Consider the following 6,904-nt stretch of genomic DNA (forward strand, 5'->3'; position numbering starts at 1 on the left):
CTGCAACGTGATTTACATTACAGTACAGGTGATGATAACGCAGGGAAGTGTAAGATTAATAGCAACAGAGACATCTATCAGTCTGTTTATAATTCTTTTTGTATGCAGTATAAAAAACAAAAAATATATTATTTAAATCCAGTTACCTAAAATTCATGGATTATGACCAACTTAGAATGTGTTTAGAATGTTTTAAAATACATAAAATCTACATGCTAATAAGTAAATGGAGAAAGGAGCTCATTATTCGCTGTCTTTTCAAAGTCCAATAAAGTAAAGAAACAGATTCGACTTTACTTTTACGGCTTTTGCACACGGGCGGTATTTTGCCGATCGGCATTTATACCTATCGGCAAAATAACTGACAAAATTTTAAATACACATAGTTAAATACATCTTTACGATATGTGATCTTTACACACAAAGTCGTAGTGTAAACCACAAAATATATAATATATACATATAATGTGTAAACCCTCTTACACACGAGCGTTGTTTTACCGATCGGCAGCCGGCCATCAAACTTTCCGGCAATGACTTTGTGTGTAACGATGTATTTAACTAATGTGTAAATTAAAAATTTTGTCGGATATTTTGCCAATCGGTTTAAATGGCGATCGGTAAAATACCATCCGTATGTAAGAGCCGTTATATTGGTTAAAAAATTGAAATCTAAGTACACTGAATTTTAATTTGAAGTCACTTATTTTATACAGCAGCAACCATATATTTTATTTGTTAAAATTAGAAACGCATTATTGTAAAATCGGTTTTAGATTTGAAAATAAAATGATCGTTCCAGTCAGTCTTTCTATAGGTACTGCTACTGTGTTCTGTATTCTATAGCTGTATTCTGTGCATAAATTCAACTTATTTGCACAACAGTGCACCATTACTACTACATTTGCAAAAGATAATATAACAGCGCCATATAATGGACTTGCTTCGTTCCTAGTTCCTAGAGCAATCCAAAACAGTCAGAGTCAGAAGTATGCGCATTCATAAGGTTCAAAATTCACGGTTTTGAATCAAATGCGATTGCGTCCTTCGAGCATATACTACTGGACCCGTCCGCGCCATTATTCCATGGCTAGAAATTGGCCTCTATGATTTGGGATCGAGGGGGATTATCCCTCTTTATCCTGCCTAATCTCATGTAGGCCTGGACAGCCTTCGTAGGTGGGCCCCATCCGTCGTCTACCCCGACCGCAAATGCGGCCGGTGTAGGCGCTGGGGACTTCAACGCGAAGTCCCCCATATGGCACAGCGGGACGACGACCACAAGAGGTCGCGTCCTGCTGAATTACAAAGACAGACACGACGACTTGACGATACTCGGACCGACAGAACCAACACATTACGGACCCGTAGGACGCCCCGACGTTATCGACATTGCCCTCTTAAAATCTATACCGTTAAATGCCCAAATATCTACCCAATACGAAGGGTCTTACGCCCACAATCCAATATTTCTGGATCTGGGGCGAAGACAGAGATATGAAGGCACCTTCACGAGGAGGTTTACTGACTGGGAGCGTTTCCGAACAGTAATGCAAGGAAACATGGCGCTCTCAGTCATCGAAACCACCCATGATCTGGAGGCGGCAATCCTCTCCCTTGAGACTGACATTAAAAACGCCCTGACTCAGACTACGACGGAGACATTGTCCCCCGACTGACAAACCCCCGGGGCACCCTCCCCGATGACATAAAAAACTTAATACGTGACAGACGACGTGCGAAACGGCTTGCCACCCGCACCCGCCTCCCCCGACACAGACATGACTTAAACGTACTTAACAGACGGGTGAAGGCGGCTCTGGATGAACTGGCCCAGGATAACTGGGCTAGGCACCTGGAGTCGCTGGATCCACAAGACAACAGCCTCTGGAAAACGCAGAGGGCCCTGCGACAGACCGCTCGCCGTAAAATTCCTCCAATCCACGGTAGTGTGGGGGTGGTTTACACGAACCAGGAAAAGGCCGAGGCTTTCGCCGATAGCCTGGAACTGCAGTGTAGACTGCCTCAGCTGCCCGACGAAGACGAGGAATTCGAGATAGTGGCTGAGCGCGCGGCCCGACGCGTCGACAGAGAGCCAGACAATGACATAATCCCCCCCGCAACACCTGACGAACTAAGACTGACAATACGCAGACTTAAAAACAGAAAAGCCCCCGGACCCGACAATATACATAACACGACACTTAAACGACTACCACACAAGGGCCTCATGGCCCTACTAAACATAACAAACGCGACACTCAGACTAAGACACTTCCCTACCCGCTGGAAAACAGCAAACATAATCCTTATCCCAAAACCCAACAAAGATCACACCATCCCATCCAACTACCGGCCCATTAGCCTGCTCCCGGCTATGAGCAAAGTGGTAGAAAAAATTATCCTAACCCGTCTAAGAACCCACTCCCAAGAACTGCAAGTCATTACAGATGAGCAGTTCGCCTTCCGACCCAATCACTCCACTGAACTCCAAATCCTTCGCCTTACCGAGCACATCACGGCGGCTTTCAACAGGGGACAGTACATTGGTGCTGTCTTCCTGGACGTCGCAAAGGCCTTCGATACAGTTTGGCATGAAGGCTTACTGATGAAAATGCTCACCAACCAATATCCCATATCCTTTACCAAACTCATAAAATCCTACCTACACCACCGAAAATTCCGCATCCAAATCCAAGATTCCCTTTCCACCACCCGTCCCATGGAGGCCGGTGTCCCCCAGGGCACCGTCCTGTCCCCACACCTATACACCATTTACAACTCCGACATCCCACATCCCCCCAACACCAACATATACTTATACGCCGACGACCTGACAATCACATCCCAATCCGTAGATCCTAGATATTCCGTCTNGTCGATGCACTTCTTTACTATGAGTGCAACACCACCCCCGTTACGGTTTCTGTCATGTCTGTATATGTCATAGTCAGGGATGGAGGTACGGGATGCCTCGCTGAGGTAGGTCTCCTGGACAGCCATAACGTCTATGTTTAGACGGTTCAAGATGTCCACGAGTTCCGTTTTTTTGGCCCGGAACCCGTCAAGGTTCCAGGACGAAATTCTCAGCGAGGAGGGTTGGGAGGGCCGACGAGCCATTAGAAGTCGAATAATTTTTGCATATTCGACACCATGGTCGTCAGCTGGACGCAGAAGTCCTGAAGACGCTTTGTTGCGTCAATCAGGGCCGCCGCGCCCGGTTGGGAGGGTGTCGTGTCTGTGTGTGCGTGTGGTGAGGTGTTGTGTTTTTGTTTTTGTGTGTTTTGTGTTTTTCTGGTCATGTCAGCGTATGTGCGTCCTGGGGTTGTGTTTGGGGTGGGTAGGAGGGGCTGTCTGTGTGTTTGTGTAGTGTTTTGTGTCGTGTGTGTGTCTGTGTTTTGTGTTTTTGTGTTTTTAGCTTTGGGGTACTGAGGGCACCCCATATAGCTGGCGGGGTGTGGCCCGGCGCAATTTGCACACCTGGCGGGCGTGTCTTTGGCCTTTTTGCATACGTGCGTGCTGTGGTTTTCGCCACATTTTACGCACTTTGGCTCAGCTGTGCACCGGGTCTGGCCGTGGCCGAACCGCTGGCACCGGTGGCACTGTGTGGCAACCCGCTGCTTTCGCTGCAGCTCTACTCGAACCACGAGCGAGCAGCAGCGGGTTACCTTCAGGATGTCCTCCTGGTCCTGTGGGGCCTGAACTAGGACCAGGGGCATTTCCTGTTTATTTTGACGGCTCGCCATGCGGTGCACTATTGCGCCGGGGAACCCTTGTCTTGCGAGGTCGAGTTGGACCTCACTTGGCGAAACACCCGCAGGTATTCCGCGTATCACCACCCTCAGCGTTTTTTCTTCGCTGAGGGTGGTGTGGTACTCCTCGTCTTTGTCTGTCAGTGTCTTTGTCAATAGTCTGTGGTCTTTAGATGTGTTTGGGTATATGGCTATAACGTCTTTAGTGAGTTTGGCTTTTGTGTAGTTAATGTTAAGTGTTGTGAGTATTTTTTGTACTTGCATCCACCGTTTTTGCTTTCGCAAGATTACAGGGGGGACTTGTTTGGTTTTGTCTGTCTGTTTTTGTGTGTTTTGTGGGGTGTTTTGTAGGGCGCTTGTGGAGGGTTTAGGTGTCGGGGGGCGCGTGTTTGGTGTTTGTGTTCGTGTTTTGTTTGTTTTGTCTGATTTTTTGTGTCTTGGGGCTTCGTCCTCGCTAGAGGATTCTGCCGTGTGTTTTTTGCGTTTGTCTGTCCGTGTGTGTGCGGGGTGTGTGTGTGGGGGGTGTGTGTGTGTGCCTGTCTGGGGTATATTGTCTGTCATTTGTTTGTTAATGAGTTTGTCAAGTTTTTGGTGTAATTTAGTGGTGTTTTCGTCCGAAAGTTTAATTGTTTTTTGCAAATCGACGATTTGCTGTGTCATGGTTAGTATTTGTTGGTATTGTCGGGTGTTCTGTTCTGTGATTTCGTGTATTTGTTGTTCTAGCGTCTCATTTTCATGTTTTTGTGTTAGTAGCTGTTCGTATAAATCTGTTTTAGTGGTCATGTTTTTTGGTGAAGCGGAGATCCTTGAAGAGGGTCTTTCGCTGTCTGTATCGTCCATGTATATGTTCTCCTCGTTTTCGGAGTCCGACATTTTGTGCGTGTGCGTGTGTGTGTGTGTGTGTGTGTGTGTGTGTGTGTGAGGGTGTGTACGTGTTAGTCGTGTGGGGATGCCCCCTTACGGGGTAGTTCGTGTCTTTTGGTATATTTGTCTGTCTGGTATATTGTTTGTCGGGAGTCGCAATTTTAAAGAAATGTATTCTAAAGTAATGCAAATATCTGATAAATAAGTAAAAGTGGGACTTACCTGGGCATAACCCCGGCACAGGTACCTGTAACAAAGATGCCGACGGCCTCTATGCTTAAGCCGGGGATTAGGTCAATGATTAAGAGGAAACAAAGGGATTCTTTCCAGGTAGCCTTAATAAAGGCAGGTAGATTTTGCTCCTTGCACTACACTTTCACAGAACACATCTGCTCAGCTCGGCTGCCCGCTCGGAACTGGACCCGTCCCGTATTCATATTCATTTCTTGAGGAACAAGAATTCCTTATTCTGTATTGCTTATGATATGCAGAATACGGAATAAGGGATCCTTTTTTCGCAAGGAACGGATATGAATACGGGCATTGCCTCTCTAGGGCAAGCCGCGTTACGAGGCGAAGTGAGATATAGCTGCTATGAAGTAAAATGCTATGTCGAGAGTACTTTCATAGCAACTATATCTCTCTTCATCTTGTAACGTTCTCTTGCCTAGGAACGTGATTGGTTAACGCAACTTCTTCCACAATGATTAGATAAAGAGAGCGAGTAAAAGTATCGGCCTTTCTCTCTACAGCGTCTACACTTTTTAAAACGTGGTGATTCTTCCATGTAACATATGCTCTGACTCCTAGATTAGAGAAGTATACTCTGACTGTCATGTTAGAATCGAAGTCAGAAACTGATTCTAATGCACTTAGAATACATACCTTTAAGCACACCCGTGAATTCACTACGTTTGTACTAGGCTAAAGAGTGCCTAAGGCCGGTGTCCCATGTATCCGATATCCGACGTACGATATCCGATAATATTTTAATTCGTACGAATGGTAATATTCCGGTGTCCCATGCATCCGAAATCCGATGTAAGATATCCGAAAATATTTTAATTCCTACGAATGATATTATAATTCACATGCCTCCGAAATTAATCTCATAGAAATCAAGTATAGAACCATGGAATTTATTACAAGATGAAGGTGAAACATTTTCAAGTGACAACCATAAGTATATATTATAGAAAGTATACGTAGTATTNGTGGATATTTGGGCATTTAACGGTATAGATTTTAAGAGGGCAATGTCGATGACGTCGGGGCGTCCTACGGGTCCGTAATGTGTCGGTTCTGTCAGTCCGAGTATCGTCAAGTCGTCGTGTCGAATAATTTTTGCATATTCGACACCATGGTCGTCAGCTGGATGCAGAAGTCCTGAAGACGCTCTGTTACGTCAATCAGGGCCGCCGCGGGTTACCTTCAGGATGTCCTCCTGGTCCTGTGGGGCCTGAACTAGGGCCAGGGGCATTTCTTGTTTATTTTGACGGCTCGCCATGCGGTGCACTATTGCGCCGGGGAACTCTTGTCGTGCGAGGTCGAGTTGGACCTCACTTGGCGAAACACCCGCAGGTATTCCGCGTATCACCACCCTCAGCGTTTTTTCTTCGCTGAGGGTGAAGGTGTGGTACTCCTCGCCTTTGTCTGTCAGTGTCTTTGTCAATAGTCTGTGGTCTTTAGGTGTGTTTGGGTATATGGCTATACCGTCTTTAGTGAGTTTGGCTTTTGTGTAGTTAATGTTAAGTGTCGTGAGTATTTTTTGTACTTGCAGTCCACCGTTCTTGCTTTCGCAAGATTACCGGGGGGACTTGTTTGGTTTTGTCTGTCTGTTTTTGTGTGTTTTGTGGGGTGTTTTGTAGGGCGCTTGTGGAGGGTTTAGGTGTCGGGGGGCGCGTGTTTGGTGTTTGTGGTCGTGTTTTGTTTGTTTTGTCTGATTTTTTATGTCTGGGGGCTTTGTCCTCGCTAGAGGCTTCCGCCATGTGTTTTTTGCGTTTCTCTGTGCGTGTGTGCGGGGTGTCTGTGTGTGGGTGTGTGTGTATGCGCCTGTCTGGGGTATATTGTCTGTCATTTGTTTGTTGATGAGTTTGTCGAGTTTTTGGTGTAATTTGGTGGTGTTTTCGTTCGAAAGTATAATTGTTTTTTGCAAATCGAAGATTTGATGTATCATGGTTAGTATTTGTTGGTATTGTCGAGTGTTTTGTTCTGTGAGTTCGTGTATTTGTTGTTTTAGCGTCTCGTTTTCATGTTTTTGTGTTAGTAGCTGTTCGTATAAATCTGTT

This window comes from Anoplophora glabripennis, unplaced genomic scaffold (assembly GCF_000390285.2).
Source record: "Anoplophora glabripennis isolate ALB-LARVAE unplaced genomic scaffold, Agla_2.0 scaffold600, whole genome shotgun sequence".
Lineage (NCBI taxonomy): Eukaryota > Metazoa > Arthropoda > Insecta > Coleoptera > Cerambycidae > Anoplophora > Anoplophora glabripennis.